The sequence below is a fragment of the Trachypithecus francoisi genome, unplaced genomic scaffold (assembly GCF_009764315.1).
Source record: "Trachypithecus francoisi isolate TF-2019V2 unplaced genomic scaffold, Tfra_2.0 Contig01474, whole genome shotgun sequence".
NCBI lineage: Eukaryota > Metazoa > Chordata > Mammalia > Primates > Cercopithecidae > Trachypithecus > Trachypithecus francoisi.
The window spans coordinates 3,970,512-3,987,319 of NW_022681435.1; the positions used below are offsets into that span (position 1 = coordinate 3,970,512).

Below are 16,808 nucleotides of genomic sequence, written 5' to 3' on the forward strand. Positions count from 1 at the left end.
TTAATGAAGGTAAAAAGTAAAGAACTGAGTCTGCATCCTAAGAAATTAGAAAAAAGATCAACTAAGTCAACAAAAAAATGTAAAAACTAGGATGGAGGAATTAGGAGATGATCAGATTTAAAAGTTAAGTAAATCCAATAGCTGGTTATTTGAAATGACCAATAAAGTAAACTCTCATTATCCTAACTCAGGAACAGAAAGAAATCATCCTTACTTAGAACTAGATAATAGGAATGAAAGGCTGGGCATGGTGGCTCACGCCTGTAATTCCATCACTTTGGGAGGCCAAGGCGGGAGGATCACCTGAGGTCAGGAGTTTGAGACCAGCCTGACCAACATGGAGAAACCCGTCTCTACTAAAAAAAAAAATACAAAATTAGCCGGGCGTGGTGGCAAATGCCTGTAATTTCAGTTGCTCAGGAGGCTGAGGCAGGCAAATTGCCTGAACCTGGGAGGCAGAGGTTGTGGTAAGCCAAGAGCACTCCGTTGCACTCCAGTCTGGGCAACAAAAGCAAAACTTTGTCTCAAAAAAAAAAAAAAAAAAGAGAAATAGATGATAGGAATGAGAAAGGAGACACAGGAGGTATCAGTAGACTTTATAGAAAAACATTACATACAGCCCTGTGGCAGCACATTTGAAAATATGGGGCTGACTACTTAGGAAAATACAAATTACCAAAGTTGATCCAAGAAGCATGGAAAAGTTGAATAGACCAATTACTATAGAAGAGATAGGAAGGATGAATAAAAGTTACCATATTGCGAAACGCACCAGGAATCCATGGATTTCCAGCTGTGGTTTTTTGTTTTTGGTTTTTTGGTTATTGTTTGTTTGTTTGTTTGAGATGGAGTCTCGCTCTTGTTGCCCGGGCTGGAGTGTAGTGGCGTGATCTTGCCTCACCGCAACCTCCGCCTCCCGGGTTCAAGCAATTCTCCTGCCTCAGCCTCCCAGGTAGCTGGGATTACAGGCAAGTGCCATCATGCCCAGCTAATTTTGCATTTTTAGTAGAGATGAGGTTTCTCCATGTTGGTCATGCTGGCTTGAAAAAATAGAAAATTTGAGTGTTTTTACTCTTTTAGGACATAGTAAAACGTGGAAACGTTCCCAGTTCATTTTATAAAACCAGCAAAATTTTAATTTAAAAATCTGATGAATTAAAAAAAAAGGTCAATATTATTTATGAAAGTAAATGTAGAAATTTAAAATAATTTATTAACAAATAGACTTTTGAGTGCATCAAAACACTAATGCACTATAAATTACTTAAACATAAAGGCCATATGTACGTACACAAACACACACGCACACCACAGCAGGTATTTCCTAAAAGACAAAACACTAAAGCTATTCAATTAAAATTAGGAATGAGAGAAGAATCTTATCTTTTACAATTGTTATTTAATATTATCTTAGAGCTTCTTGTGAGTTTAATAAGACAATGAAATGTTCATATTTCTAGAAATCGCAAGAGCATCTAGTAAAAAATCTAAAATCAACAGAAACAATTGTCAAGGAAGCTGGGTAAAAATTAGGTCTCTAGAAATGATCTTTTCTGTGTTTTGAAGACAAGCACCTAAAAATGGAAGTTAAGTATTTCTCTCACAATAGCAGCAGATAACCCAGGAAGACATTGAACTAATACCTGTAACCTTCTTAGTCAAGAATGTGAAATATAATCTAGAGAAATTAAAACACGTAACGCCTGAATATATCTTATTACAAAATTAATGAGTACAATTCTTGTGATTCCAGTTAGAATTTCCAGAGTGGCAGTGGTGGGTTTTCTTTTTAATGGAATAAAATAATCCTGAAGTCTTTATAGAAGAATAAATACGTACTACCTGAGAGGAGCCAAGAAAAATATGGAAAAGAAAACCAGTGAGGGCAGATTTGGCTTACAAGTGATGACAACATGCTAAGAATAAGAAGTCTTCGTGATCAAAGCAATGTGGTATTGATCCAGAATTACATAAATAGTTCAGTGGAACAGACTAGAGAATCTAGGACTGTCTCTCATTAAGAGTGAATGTATAACAAGATGATAGGTCAGTACTGTTGAGGATGGTACTGGCATAACCAGATCTTTATCTGGAGAGGGGGTTGGGGTGCAGCACAGACCTTTATCTTATAACCAGTAATAAATCCCGGAATCTTCAAACACTTAAATGTAAACAAGCAATTCAACTTTTACAAGAAAATGTAAGAACCTATTTTGTATCATCTTGGAGTGAGGGAGAATGTTTAAGCAAAATTTGATACGCACAAGCCGTGAAAAGAGGCACACTTTGAGCATATATTTTATTTTTGTTTATTTTTTGAGATGAGCTCACTCTGTCAGGCTGGAGTGCAATGGCACAATCAGGGCTGACTGCAGCCTTGACCTCCCAGACTCAGGTGCTTCTCCCACCTCAGCCTCCCACGTAGCTGAGACTACAGGCAAGACCCACTGAATTAGTTCTCACGCTGCTAATAAAGACATACCTGAGACTGGGCAGTTTAGAAAGGAAAGAGGTTTGACAGTTTCACGTGGCTGGGGAGGACTCACAGTCGTGGTTGAAGGTGGATGAGGAGCAAAGTCACATCTTACGTGTGGCAGGCCAGAGAGTGTGTGCAGGGCAACTCCCCTTTATAACCATCAGATCACATGAGTTTTATTCACTACCATGAGAACAGCATGGGAAAAACCTGCCTCTGTGATTCGGTTACCTCCCACCGGGTCCCTCCCATGACACGTGGGGATTATTACAGTTAAAGGTGGGATTTGTGTGGGGACACAGAGCTAAACCATATGAGCTACCATACCTAGCTAAATTTTTGTGGAAACGGAGTTTTACCATATTGCCTAGGCTGGTCTTGAACCCTTGGGCTCAAGTGATCTGCCCACATCAACCTCCCAAAGTGCTGGGATTAACAGGCATGAGCCACCACGCCTAGCCTGAATTATTTTAAAACTTTTCTATGGCAGAAGTTATGTAATTAAGTCATGGCTCAAGGAAGGATATTTGAAACAGACAAGGGGTTACTATCTATAATAAAAAAAAACTTACAAATTGTTAAGAAAACCACAGAGGAAAAATGGACAAAGAATATTAATATGGAATCCACAGATAACAAATGCAGGCAGCCAGCAAACCTATGAAAAATAGTTCATTTTTGCTAGGGAAATGCAGATTAAAACAATGAGACATTACTTTAAACCCATTAGATTGGTAAAAATAGAGAAAAATAACACTTTTTGATAGCAAGGCTGTAATAGAAGTGGTGAGTGGTAGTATTTCTCATAATACTGATGGAAATGTGAATTATCATGGCTTTATTTGAAAAGCAGATGGGCAATGTATATTAAAATAAAAAACTGTTACACCTTTCTTCTAAGCAGCCTTTGTCCTCAGTTATCTGTCTTTTAGAAATAAAAGTATGTGCAAAGTCATATGTATAAGGATGTTTATTGTACCATTATAGTGGCAAAATACTGAAGACATGAAAGTCCATCAGTTGAAAAACGGCCAATTTATGGACTATTTGTACCATGTAATATTATGGGAGAACTAGAGCTGTATCAGAGTTGGCTTTGGAGGAATTTCTCTGAGAACTTGATGAATGAGAAGCAGTGTGTAGAAAAATATATAATATCCAGTTGTAAAAGACACATTCCTCCCTTGTCCACATGTGTAAATGTGTGAGTGTGGGGAACAAGATGAAAATGTTCATTCTGTATGTTAAGCAGGGAGTGGGGTGGAGGTTAATGTGGAATGGTGGGAGAGTGGGGTGGCAGGGATTTCCAAGTCAGCCACCAGTGATGAGTGTTAACCACATCCCATTTTTTTCCTATAAAGGAAGCTGCAGTGCTGTGGTTTGAGGTTAAACATGGTGGCTCCTTCTCTTAGGTCTTGATTTGGTTTTTTTTTGTTGTTGTTGTTTTAATTCTAGTCTGTTCTTGTTTTGCTGCACTGCTATCCTCTTAGATTTTACGAGCATATTAATTGTGCATGTTTAACATTCTTCTTTGGTTTATTCTGAGACCCCGTTTGCCTGCCCCTTTGGCATCATCGGCGGTTCTTGGTGGTCTACTGGTCTTCATCTTTGTTCCTCCCGGTCGCCCTTTGTTCACTGGAATGAGCCAGGTTGAAGCAATATGTAGGGCCTGGTGGGATGGGCCAGGAGGTGGCCTTTCAGGTGTGCCGGTGCATGGCCCTACTTGCTCTCTTGAGCTGCCTGCACTTCAGTCGTGGGACCATTCCTGCTTCGGCCTGTGTGAAATGCGAGGTAGCAATGGGAAAAGCAGAGAGGAAGTGAAGTTTCCTGATAAATTACTTGATTGCTGCCCTAGGGTTAGTCACTCTTGCCCTTTGGATTTCTTGACTCCATCTCTTGACTTGTTTCTTTTGAATTTCCGGCATCTGGAGAATACTACTTGTACACTAGCAGTCCCCTGGTTTTGTTTTTCTTTCAACCCAATCCCATCCCACATCTGTTCCTTTGATGATACTGTGTCTTGTTTTCCCAAGATTCTTATGGATGTGATATTTAGTCTGAATCGGAGAAAGAGAGAGGTAGAAATGTACACTGAGGGCCACTTGGATGGAAACTTCTATTGATCACTCCAAGCCTTAGTGGGATCATCTGTAGAGCAGGGATAATAACAGTGCCTATCTGTTACTGTTAGGGTTACTACGAAGATTAAAATAGGTGGTGCTCTTAAAAGACTTAGAACAGTGCTGTCATATAGTAAGGATTCTGTAAACATTAGCTGCTCCGGTTTTGTGTGTGTGTGTGTGTGTGTGTGTGTGTTGTTGTTGTTGTTGTCACTGTTGTTTTAAACGAGATCATGCTGGAAATACTAGATTGCAACAGAGCTTTGGGGTTTTTTCCCTACTTAATAGATCTAGGATGTTTTCTGATGCTTGTCATGTTTTTAAAACTCTGTGGTATTTCTTTTTCTTTTTCTTTTTTTTTTTTTTTGTTGTTGTTGTTGAGACAGAGTCTCACTCTGTCACCCAGGCTGGAGTGCAGTGACACCATCTCAGCTCACTGCAACTTCTGCCTCCCAGGTTCAAGCGATTCTCATTCCTCAGCCTCCCAAGTAGCTGGGACTATAGGCATGCACCACCATGCCTGGCTAATTTTTTGTATTTTTTGTAGAGACAGGGTTTCACCATGTTGGCCAGGCTGGTCTGGAACTCCTGACCTCAAGTGATCCATCTGCCTTGGCGTCCCAAAGTGCTAGGACTACAGGCGTGAGCCACCACACCCAGCCTGGTGTTTCTTGGTATATCTATGTGTGAGGGTTTCTGTAGCTAAATTCCCATAGTTGAATTCCTGGATCAAAGGACAAGAACATTTACAATGTTTATAGACATTGGGAAATTGCCTTCTGTAGTACTGCACTAGTTTCTAGTAGCTGTAGTGGTTGATGAGAGTACCACTTTTTCCCTAGTTCAATATTAACCTATTTTATCAGTCTTTTAATCTTTGACCTTATGGAAGGTAAAAAATCTCATTTTATGTTTTCAATCAGTGAGGCCAAGTATCTTCTTCTTGTATTTATAGTTCCATTTTTATCCAGTACCAACTCACATCCTTCTGTCAGTTTTTCCTTTGACCTATTAATTCTCATTAATTAATAAGAATTCTTTGTAAAATGGGCAGTTTAACTCCTTATCTGTCGTATGTTTTTCTCATTTGATTCATTGTGTATCTTGTATAGCACCTTTTAATCTTAACATTGTGCTTTTAAATGTCTTTTCTGTGTTGACTTGGAAAGCTAACAACTACTTACAGCATAATTTCCTTCTGTTAAAAACAAGAAGGGATTTTCCCATTCTCATTGTGAAGATTATACATTTTTCTAAGTCTGAAAAAAAATTAGAGGAAAAAAACAGAAAAAAACAACAGAAATAACATCAGTCACTCCTAATATTTTGGCATTTTCCTTTTAGTTGTCTTTTAGGAGAGAATGTATATTTGTACTTAGCATCATAACATAGATATAGTCTGTTTTGGTCATTTATTCCAATATGTAATATGTAACAGTTTCTGAATGTACAATATTCTATTTAATCATATCTGTTGAGAGAAAGGTACTGGGAATATCTTTGTGCAAAACAAGAATTTTTTTTTTTTTTTTTAAGTTGGATTCTGTTCCTATGATACCTCCCTGGAAATGGGATTACTAAATCAAGACATATTAGGATTTAAATACCTTTGGTACAGATTGCCAATTTGCTTTCCTAAAGTGTGGTACTAGTTTATGTTGCCATCAGCACAAAGACTGCCTGTGTTATCATCAGAAGAGAAGAGAGCTGCCCTGAAGATTTGGGGGAGGAGTGTTTGTAGAGAGGCATATGAAAGTGAGTTTGAGAGATTTGAGAAGTAGCCAGGAGGTCAGTGGGGCTAGGGAAGGGAGAGAGTTCATGGGGGAGTGCTGGAGATGAAGATAAAGGAGCCATGGCTCTTCAGGGCTGTGTGGGTGCCAGGGAATGTGCATTTCCTGCATTTCCTGACTTAGTAAGTCAGCCTGGAGATTTGCAAGAAAGGAGTGGCTTGGTGTAATTTATTGTTGCAAGTGAGAGTGGCCCAGAGGCCAATTAGGAGGCTGCTGCAGAGGCCTAAGTGAGAGAGGATGGTTTAAACACCAAAATGGTGGCATCCAGAATGGAGAGGAGGAGATAGTGGGTGATTAAATGTGGGGATGGAGCCCTTAGGATCTACTGATTGACTGGATGTGTAAGAGAGAAAGGGAAGAGCAGAACTGAGGAAATTTCCTCTTAAACCGGCTGGGGGCCACTGAGATGGGACAGATGCGCTGGGGAGCAGTGCGAAGGTGGGATCACTGCTCCTTTTAGATCTAAGACATCCCTTAGACCTCCAAGTGGAGGTGTGAAGATGATGGTAAAGGAGAATGGAGCTCAAAAGAGGGCCAGAGTCATTTGCATTTAGATGGTCTTGGCCGGGCGCGGTGGCTCAAGCCTGTAATCCCAGCACTTGGGAGGCCGAGGCGGGCGGATCACGAGGTCAGGAGATCGAGACCATCCTGGCTAACATGGTGAAACCCCGTCTCTACTAAAAAATACAAAAAACTAGCCGGGTGAGGTGGCGGGCGCCTGTAGTCCCAGCTACTCGGAGGCTGAGGCAGGAGAATGGCGTAAACCCAGGAGACGGAGCTTGCAGTGAGCTGAGATTTGGCCACTGCACTCCAGCCTGGGCGACAGAGCGAGACTCCATCTCAAAAAAAAAAAAAAAAATTAAAAAAATTAAAAATTAAAAATTAAAAAAAAAATTAGATGGTCTTTATAGCCTAAGGACTGGAAGATTTCACTAAGGTTGAGGTCTTTCTTTCCTGTGAAAATGTGGTCAGGATCCTAAGTAACAGCCCTAAAAATTAAACATTAGGAACACAAGGTTTCATAAATTAGGAACTGTCTGTAAGCTGCCAGGTTCTAAATGCTTTGAGGATATAAATCTGGGTCTTGTCAAATGCTTTGAGCAGAAGAGGTGCATCGTATTGTGTTTACTGAATGGCGTTTAAAGATTCAAGAGACCTTCCCCCCTTCTTGATGAAGCAATTTGCCTTTCAGATGCTTTGACATAGTGACTTGATTGTAGGACCTTATGAAGCATACAAACCACACATTGTCCTTTTTTTTGTAAGGCATTGGAAGAAAAAGCGAACGTGAGTTAGGAGGGATTTAAGACCGTGTGAGGAAATTCAAGCCTATGTTGTTATCACCAAACCTTGCCTGTGTTATGTAAAGATTTTTGCCTGTGTCATGTTATCTTTGTTTTGTTCAATTTATTCCTCCCCCTCCAAGTGTCCTAGTTTCTCCTCTACTGTAGCTGATTTGGAACAAAATAGAGAAACTTGGGTCTCCTCCACCCTCAGCAACTGAAATCTTCTCATTTGGTTACTCACTGTGTTAAAATAAGTGATATAGTACATTCTTAGCAGTTTGTTTATTTTTAATTTTATTTTTTATGGAGATAGGGTCTCACTCTGTCACCCAGAAGTGTGGTGCCATGGTGCGATTGCAGCTCACTGCAGCATTATAAATCTTGGGCTCAAGCGATCCTCCTGTCTTAGCCCCCTGAGTAGCTGGTATTACAGGTCTGTGTCACCATGCCCAGCTAATCTCAGCAATTTTTAAGTAACATTTTTTCTGATTATAACAGATTTAGGTATTGGAAAAGATGAAACATAAAGCATTAATCTACCTGGAGAGCCACATAGCCACAGGGATATAAATTGGTTACCATTTAATTTTATTTCTCTCCAGTCCTTTGGCTATATTTATATTTATGTGTATGGAAATAGCTTGTGAATTTGGAATCATACTGATGTTTTTTAGAATGATGCTTTTTAAACTATTTTATGGTAAGCATTTTATGATAGCTTGTAATGTTATTTTTAAAAACATACTTTTGAAGGCTGCAGTGTGTGGATAAATTCATGATGACTTTTTAGAGGAAAATATCAAGATGATCTCACTAACAAATCCTAAGATTAAAAACAAGAGCAAACAAAATACAAAAACGGAACCATCTTTGAAATACTATGAAATTCAAATTTTATGTTCTTAATAAAATCCTGTTTTGAATGAAATCAGTCTTCATGCTTTTCTTATTCCTTTTGGCTGTGTTGCCTACAGTTGAATTAACTGTTTTTATATACTTCCTTTGCTTTGCATTGGAACAAGCTGATCCATTGTGACCCTTTGTGGTATTTCATAAAACCACACCCTAAAAACCACCCAGTCTTTTAAGTTCGGTCAACAGTATTGAGCAATTTTTTGAGTAATATTGTTGGAAGTGTTAGGTGCCATCCAACGATGGCTTATTACTTACATTTAAGTGTAAGTAATATACAATTAAAGGAATGTCTTGACTTTTTAACTTCATTTTGAAATTTGAGTTTAGAAAAAAATCCAAGGGATAAGAGTGAATGAAAGTATCCTCTCCTACTGCCAGACTTCTGGGAGACCCCCCCCGGTCTTCCCAGCTGTCCCCTCAGTGACCTTGTTGGTCGGCGAGGGCTGTGGAAAGTTCTAGGGAGGCTGCTTGTCCCTCTTCTCCTTTTGCTTATTGCATTCTGCCCAGATTATAAAACTGAAGTATCTGTCTTAAGACGCCAGCAACTTTTTCTTCATCAAATCCAGACATATCGAATCCCCCAAAACCAAGAATTACCCAGCCACAGAATGTCAGTAGGGCCCCGGTAAAAGAAAGCTGATTTTAGACTTAGTCTCAGAACCTGGCCGTCTTCCATGGGTTATCCCGATATCTGCATCCTTGTCTCTTTTCACTATAGCCTGATGATCATGGTGGCAGTTTTCATTTTGGGACTCTGGTGAGGTTAGAATAGCTTCAGCCTTCCCTCAGTGAATGGTATTGTGGGGGCAGGGGTGGTAACACTGGGTTGGAGCTGGTATGAGGGTTGAGTCCACTCTCTAGCCTCTGTCCCTAGATCATGGCGCTGCTTTGGTTGGGCCCTAATTTTCTCCTCTAGATGAAAGGTATTGGACTAAGACTTCCAGCATTCCCTCCAGGCTTCCGTGTTTTCATTTGGTACTGATAGTCACTGACTATTTTCCAGTTGCATTGTTAATCAAGTTTGGCAGAAGCTGATTTCTCTGGGTTAGGGAAAATGACATAGGTGGCAGGGAGGTGGATGTACACCATTTGTTTGATCAGTTTGCCTAGAATGGACGTGGCAGAATTGGAGTTGGAAAGATCAAATGTAGCCTTTTCTTCCTTCCAGAATGAGGTTTTTTTCCATGCACTTTTTTGAGGCAGAACCTCATGGGACAAGGCAAAAGTGAGCATACTCAAGTGAAGTGTATGGTGATGGGGGAATGGTTATTAGAAATGTCAGTTGTCTCAATTTTTTAATATCAATTTTCAGAGGGAGACAATTGTTTAATTAGTGTTGTAATTGTTTGCCAGGGCTGTCATAACAAAGTAGCACAGATTAGGTGGCTTCAATACCACGCATTTGTTTTCTCAGGGCTCTGGATGTCCGGAGCCTGCGATGAAGGGGGTTGGCTTCTTCTGCAGCCTCTCTTCTTGACTTGCAGATGGCTTCTCTGGGTCTTCCCGGGTCATCTGTGTACCTGTCTGTGTCCTAATCTCCTGTTCGTATAAGGGCACAGTCATATTGGATTGGAACCCACCTACTAACCTCATTTTAACTTAATTATCTCTTTAAATACCCTCTCTCTAAATACACTCACAGTCTGAAGTACTGAAGACTTCAGCATAGGAATTTTGGGCAAATACAATTAAGCCCATCACAGGTAACAGTTGGTAGGACGTGTAGATGCTTTTTATCTTTAAGGGAATAGGCAAATCGTTAAAAAAAATAAATAAAAACTTGTTAAACTTGTTTAGGTACATTGTCTTATAGTGTATTGTGGTTCATATTTTTTTAACCTTCCAGCTAGTGTGTAAATTGGAAACATTGTAGCTTAATTTGATAGTTTTAGACATAATCAAAGATGATGGAAATCCTGTTCTTAAATTTAGTCTATTCAGCACTTGTGTATCCTCAACTGCTGAAGACTAAAAACTTGAGATGTTCCTCTTGTTTTAAGAATTTGACTGAAAACAGGCTGGGTACCATGGCTCATGCCTGTAATCCCAGCACTTTGGGAGGCCGAGGTGGGTGGATCACTTGAGACCAAGAGTTCCAGACCAGCCTCGGCAACATGGCAAAACTCTAAAACTACAAAAATTAGCGGAGCGTGATGGCTCACACTTGTGGTCCCAGCTATTCAGGAGGCTGAGGCACAAGAATTGCTTGAACCCCAGAGGCAGAAACTGCAGTGAGATCGCACCACTGCACTCCAGCCTGGGTGACAGAACGAGACCCGTCTCAAAAAAAAAAAAAAAAAAAAAAAAAAGGCAAAAAAAAAAAAAAAAAGACTGAAAATGGTTGACATTGTTCCCCTGTCTCCAGGAGGGTGAATGTTTCTAGTTGAACCCGGGTGCCCACTTGCTCCTCTAAGCCTTCAGCAATCCTCCCAGCCTCGAGGGGAGATCCGTTCATCTTCCCCTCACCTCTGGAAATCCCAGTGTTTGAGCACTGTGGGAAAATGCAAGTCTAGTTTATAGGGTTTCTCAGCTGACATGCCAGGAACACTTCACGAGCAAGCATGCCACCAAATTTGAGCGCATGTAGAAAGTTAGCTGTTTGCTACAACTGGGGACACTTCCTATTAGAGCCACATCTGCTGGGGTGGAGGGCTGCATGGGTTGGAGAGTAGGGTGTGACTTCTTCCAGCAGGAGGAAAGAGAAGTAGCGTAGTGCCCATCACAGGCAGAGAGCACATGTTTGACTTGCTCTTGAAATTTCCATACAATAAGGGTGGTCAGGTTGCCAGACTACCCCTCAAACAAGGACATGGTGCTGCTGGGTCCCAGGGTAGAGCTCCGTTGGCACCTTCAGGGCCTGATTTACACCTGAGGGCACACAGCTGGGATCTGAAAACTGGGATGCAGAGTAGAGACTGCAGATTTACAGGGCGGGGCTGTCTCTCATCTGACACAGAATCCTCTGTTGATCCTTTTTGGGGCTGTAGTTCCTATCATAGTTATTTTTGTTCCTGCCTTTTTCCCCTCTTCAAGACCTTAAGCTTTTGGAGGGCCAGAAAGTTGTGTTCCCATCTGCCGAGTGTGGGGCCTCGAAGGCCAGCACCTCAGAATGTAGAAGCTGAGTTAGTTTGTGGAAGGGTGAAGGGCTGACCTCTACTGTTGGAGATGCCAAAATCTCTGATCTGGCTTTAAATAAGCAGAACAGCCCCACCAGACACAGAGTCATCCACAAAACCTCGTGACCTCTGTTATTGCCCATCCTGTGTGGTAAGCCCACTGAGAACTTCACTTGGAGATGCTGCAGGAACAACTGCAGGGAACCTGGAGATAAGGCCCCGGGTGATGACGTAAGCTAATTGCTGAGCTGGGTGGAGTTACTTAACCTTATGGTAGGGGGTGGAGCTTGACGCAACTCCCTCTTCCACCAGCAAGCATTTATTTCTACCTGTCATTGAAGTGAATCATCAGTATAAGTAGCGAGCTGGGTGCATTCCTTCTCAGTTGTGTTAAAACTTGCTGGATTTCCCCGGTATCAGCAGAGGTGTGTACAGACACCGCTTTAAAACTGGGAAGGAGGAAGACGAGGCCAGGGAGCCAGAGGGTCACCAAGGTAGATTTCGAGCAGCGCTAGCCCAGCTGAACACTTTCCAGCCTTGTTTTTCATCAGCCTTGAGGAAAAGTATAGGTAAGAACAAAGACACCACTGTATGTTTGTTATATGAATGCATAACATCTGTTCTTGGTGTGAGTTTGATGTTGGTGTAATACTGTTTTTATGTCAGCAGCATAGTTCTAGCACATACCAAGATTTTCCATTTTAAATGCCTTTTGGTGTTCGGAGTTAGCTATAATTGGTCAATTTTACTCTCCTTATGTATAAGAAGAATGACAGGCAAAGAATGAGCCTTGAAAAGAATTGGGATCTGTGTTCTGATCCCCTATTCTTTGCTTCTTATCTTTCTTGACTATTTAGAAAAATGTACAGCCTTTCTTTCAAAAACCAAAGCAATAATACTTTTATTTTTGAAAATAATGGAAAATAGAGACCACTGAAGTTCTATGAATGCTGTTTTCTGTTTTAGAAATCACAGGTTGAGGAGGAAACAGTTGTGTTTTCCTTCCTGTTCTGTTTTGAGTCTCAGTATTTCTGACTTAGAAACCTCCTGGAGAAGAGGGAGATACCAGCTCTACTTGGTTTCAAGTGAAATATCATGTTAGGTCATAAAATAGTTTGCTTGGAGAATAATTCATGTCTTATATCTGAATTTTTGGTTGGTTCTTTCTCTTCCTCAGTATGAGTAATTTGGCTTACATTATTTAGACTAAATTTTATTATATTATTTGTTGGGGAAAACAAAAGTCAAAGCCCAGAACATATTCAACTGAGTTTTTCCCTCAGGTTTTCTATCATTTTCCCACCCTTCCTACTCACACATGTGACTATGCTGAATGATTAACACGTGATTTTTGGTTCTTTACTGTCTCATTTTGTGGTGATTCATGAACTGTTAGTTAACTGGTTATAGTGTATCCATACGTTGGCAAAGCTTGATATCTTAAGGCAGGCCACACCTTCCTATTAATGAGCTGGGTTACTTTCAGTCAAGTATTTCTGATGTCATTAAGTGTTAAGATGGCTGGAATTCTAAGACAATAAAAATGTATCAACAATATGAAATATCAAAGCCTACAGTCAAATCTGAGTTATCCTTTAGTACTTATTTCATAGCTATTCTTTAATATTTATTCTTTAATAATTATTTCACATTGAAAAGTACTTTACGCATGTTTGAATGAGATACTGCCAGTGAAAGAAACAAAAGGAAACAAATAACTCTGTAAGGAAAGAGGGATTTTAAAGTACGTTTGTGCTGGCCCCAGGCTGGTGAGTTTCATTAGTAATGACCGGGAAGAGACAGAATGGCCACAGTGGTGGGTGCTGACATTTTTTTTTTTTTTTTTTTTACTCTTTTTAATGTCTGTAAGGAGCACAAGTTGAACTTTAATTCTTGTGTGAATCTAGTAAGATGATGGTGAAGTCAAGAAGAGAGCCTAGAAATGCTTTTGATTTAGTTAAGAGGAAGTAAACATCTGTATTAGTTACAGATGTTACGCCTTAACCTTTTTCATTCCTATCGTTTTTATGAAAATTTATTGCAACTAAATGTTGATTTAAAACAACACGTTTGGGACATTTTCTTATCACTGTGGAATGTAATGAAAAGATATAAAATGAAGGCAGGTATGAAATTATATGAATTCTGCTACTTGAGTATAGAAGTTTTATTCCAAAGTGGTTTGTTTGGTGGATGTGGTGGTGCTGGGGGGCCTCTATGTACTTATTAAGGCAAGTGATGGGACAGGAGCTTTTGTGGTCTTGACGGTTCTGTTGGGATGGGAGGGTTGTTTGGAATTTTTATGTTTCATTCCACACAATGTTTTTTTTTCTTTTTTTGCCTGTACTTCTTAGGGTTTTACCAAGTCAATTTTCATGTGAAGCCATTTTCATATAGTTTCTTTCACCTTGATGGAAATCTTTTCCTTCTTATGTGCTTTGAGTTAAGTATGATGTAATGTGCTAGTAACACAGACGGGCTTTCCTTTCTACAGGTGGGCTTGGCGTGAGCCTGCCACTCACTCACCTTGAATCACGGAGGTTTCAGAGGCTGTTGGCCTTCAGGGCAATGGCAGAAGCACGTGTTCTCAGCTGTTTTCTGAGTCTATCTTGACTGCCTTCCCAGTGGCCCAGAATTCCCCGAGGGTCACTCAGCACACCCTCATCTACAGTAAATATTTGTGCTTCCTCTGTACCTGGCCTGGTTTTCTCAGTACCCAGGAGCACAGGTGGGCAGTGGGATGTGGGCAGGCGGTACCCAGATACCCTCCCACAGGGGCCACAGGGAGCACCTGGGCGCTTCCTGCTGAGACGCCCCTGCCCTTCAGACTAAGTGGAAACAGAGATCCAGGAGTCCAGTGGACTCTGGAGTTTCATAGAATACATGGAAAACACACCGCTTTCAGTGATGTAAGCTGTCTTGTTCACTTCACTATTACTCATCTGGCCTGCAGCAGGTGAGAGGATCACATGCAATTATAAACAGCCTCCTCTGACTAAGGCCAGTGACTGGAAACCCTGTCATGTTATCAGAGGTCATTTGGTCATAGATTCTTGGGCAGAAGCCATTGAAAGTCCTGGGGGTGTGATCTTTGAGCCTTTGCCAACGCTAGGGTTTGACCCCTTTTAGCTCAATTAACTGGATCCAGGAGTTTATTTTGGCCGAGATCTGCCATGCTAAGTTGACAGGCTTGAGACTGGAAGGAAGTGTCTAACTTCATTAGAGGAAATGGCATGGCAGGCTTTAAAGGCATTTTGGGTTTTTTTTGAGACGGAGTCTCGCTCTGTCGCCTGGGCTGGAGTGCAGTGGCCGGATCTCAGCTCACTGCAAGCTCCGCCTCCCGGGTTTACGCCATTCTCCTGCCTCAGCCTCCCAGTAGCTGGGACTACAGGCGCCTGCCACCTCGCCCGGCTAGTTTTTTTGTATTTTTTAGTAGAGACGGGGTTTCACCGTGTTAGCCAGGATGGTCTCGATCTCCTGACCTCGTGATCCGCCCGTCTCGGCCTCCCAAAGTGCTGGGATTACAGGCTTGAGCCACCGCGCCCGGCCTAAAGGCATTTTGATACACTTCACTTTTTCTCACTTGCCCTGTTTTGTTGAGGTTTTCAGGGCTGTAATTATACCTGAGGTTAATCAATCAGGGACCTATCTAAAAGGAATTTGTTCTCTTTGGACACTGTCCTGTGTAATATTATATTTGTGTGACTATTTAGTTTAACTCATTCAAAAGGCTATTTAAGTCACTTGCTCTGTTCATTACTTGAAAACAAGTTGTCTTCTCTTTATTCTTTTAGTCAGTTACCAAATATGTCTTAAGTGTCTCTTGTGCTAGACATTGAGGGGCACTTCCTTCTCCCTTTCACTTGTCTGTTTTTGTTGAGCTACATTTTTCCTTAAGGCCGATTGTTCTTTTCCTCTTACTTTTGTTTTCATTTGATTTGTTTATTTATATTTAAATAGGTACTTTAACAGTCTTGAAGCATTGGGCACTGAATGAGGATGGTGATCAGATTGGGAAAATGCCCCTTAATTTTAGTTTAAAAAATTAATTTTCATTAAATTATTTATGTATTGATAGGGGCCACTCACTCCAGGTGAGTGGTTTCACTGTGTGTATGGCAGAGGAATGCTCTGTGTCTGGAAAAAACAAGTAACTTAGCTTGAAATATTAGGAAAGCTGAAGAGTACAAGTGTCAGAGAGAAAGGGGTATTGGGGGGGGAGAGAATGAGAAGACACAGTCAGGGCCCTGTCATGCATGTGGAACTGCAGGTCCCTGGAGACAGGATGCATTTATCCCTTTTGAGAGATAAAATTTGCTATTAAAATTTGATCTTGAGCATGACACAGAACTGAAAGCTTTGATGACAAAGCCAGCATCTCTGTTTAGCAATAACCAGGTTAGGGAAAAGAAACCCGGAAACTCAACGGTGAGATTCAGCTCAGCAATGTGGGCGGGGCAACCCACTGTCCCGCTCGGGCAGGGAGAGCCCCAGCCACTTCATCTGCCCGACCTGGGTTTTATCTGCTTCACAATTCAATTTCCTTTTTGTTGTGCTTGTGCACATCTATATTTGGCTTTGCTTCTTATTTTTTAGGAGATGGGAGAAGTGTGGGCAAGGTAAAATGCAGCTTGCAAGCTCCCAAATGGCAAGTGCACCAGTTAGAGTCTAAGTGGCCTCCCAACCTCACGGTGAAATTCATTTATTCAGCAAATATGGACCAAGCCCCTCAGGGACCACTGCTGGAGATACCAGTGCAAATAGAAGAAGCCAAGGGCACATTAGGACCTGAGCCAGTGGCCTGCACAGCCATCTGTGACCACTTACCTCTCTGCTTGCAGGGAACTTCAGCCTGATGGAGAAGACCCATAACAGCCAAGTCAACTGATAATAGAATTAGTAGTAGTGTTGGGGGACATAAGGAAATCAGGGTAAAGCCATCAGAATTGCACGGGTGGATCTTTTTTTTTTTTTTTTTTTTTTTTTTTGAGACAGAGTCTCGCTCTGTCGCCCGGGCTGGAGTGCAGTGGCCGGATCTCAGCTCACTGCAAGCTCCGCCTCCCGAGCTTCTCCGCCATTCTCCTGCCTCAGCCTCCCGAGTAGCT

General features: G+C 41.3%; 1 protein-coding gene across 5 annotated transcripts in view; it reads left to right on the forward strand.

Annotated features, from left to right (window-relative positions):
* NEDD4L (NEDD4 like E3 ubiquitin protein ligase) overlaps nt 1-16,808 on the forward strand; it is a 369,947-nt gene that overhangs the window by 174,720 nt on the left and 178,419 nt on the right. The window contains exon 1 of one of the 5 annotated variants that reach the window (XM_033238707.1): nt 12,030-12,272. The exons of the other annotated variants lie outside the window; for them this stretch is intronic. The gene's annotated coding sequence lies outside the window, so the exon portion shown is untranslated. Of the gene's footprint in view, nt 1-12,029; nt 12,273-16,808 lie in introns of those variants that run through there. 5 annotated transcript variants of the gene reach the window in all.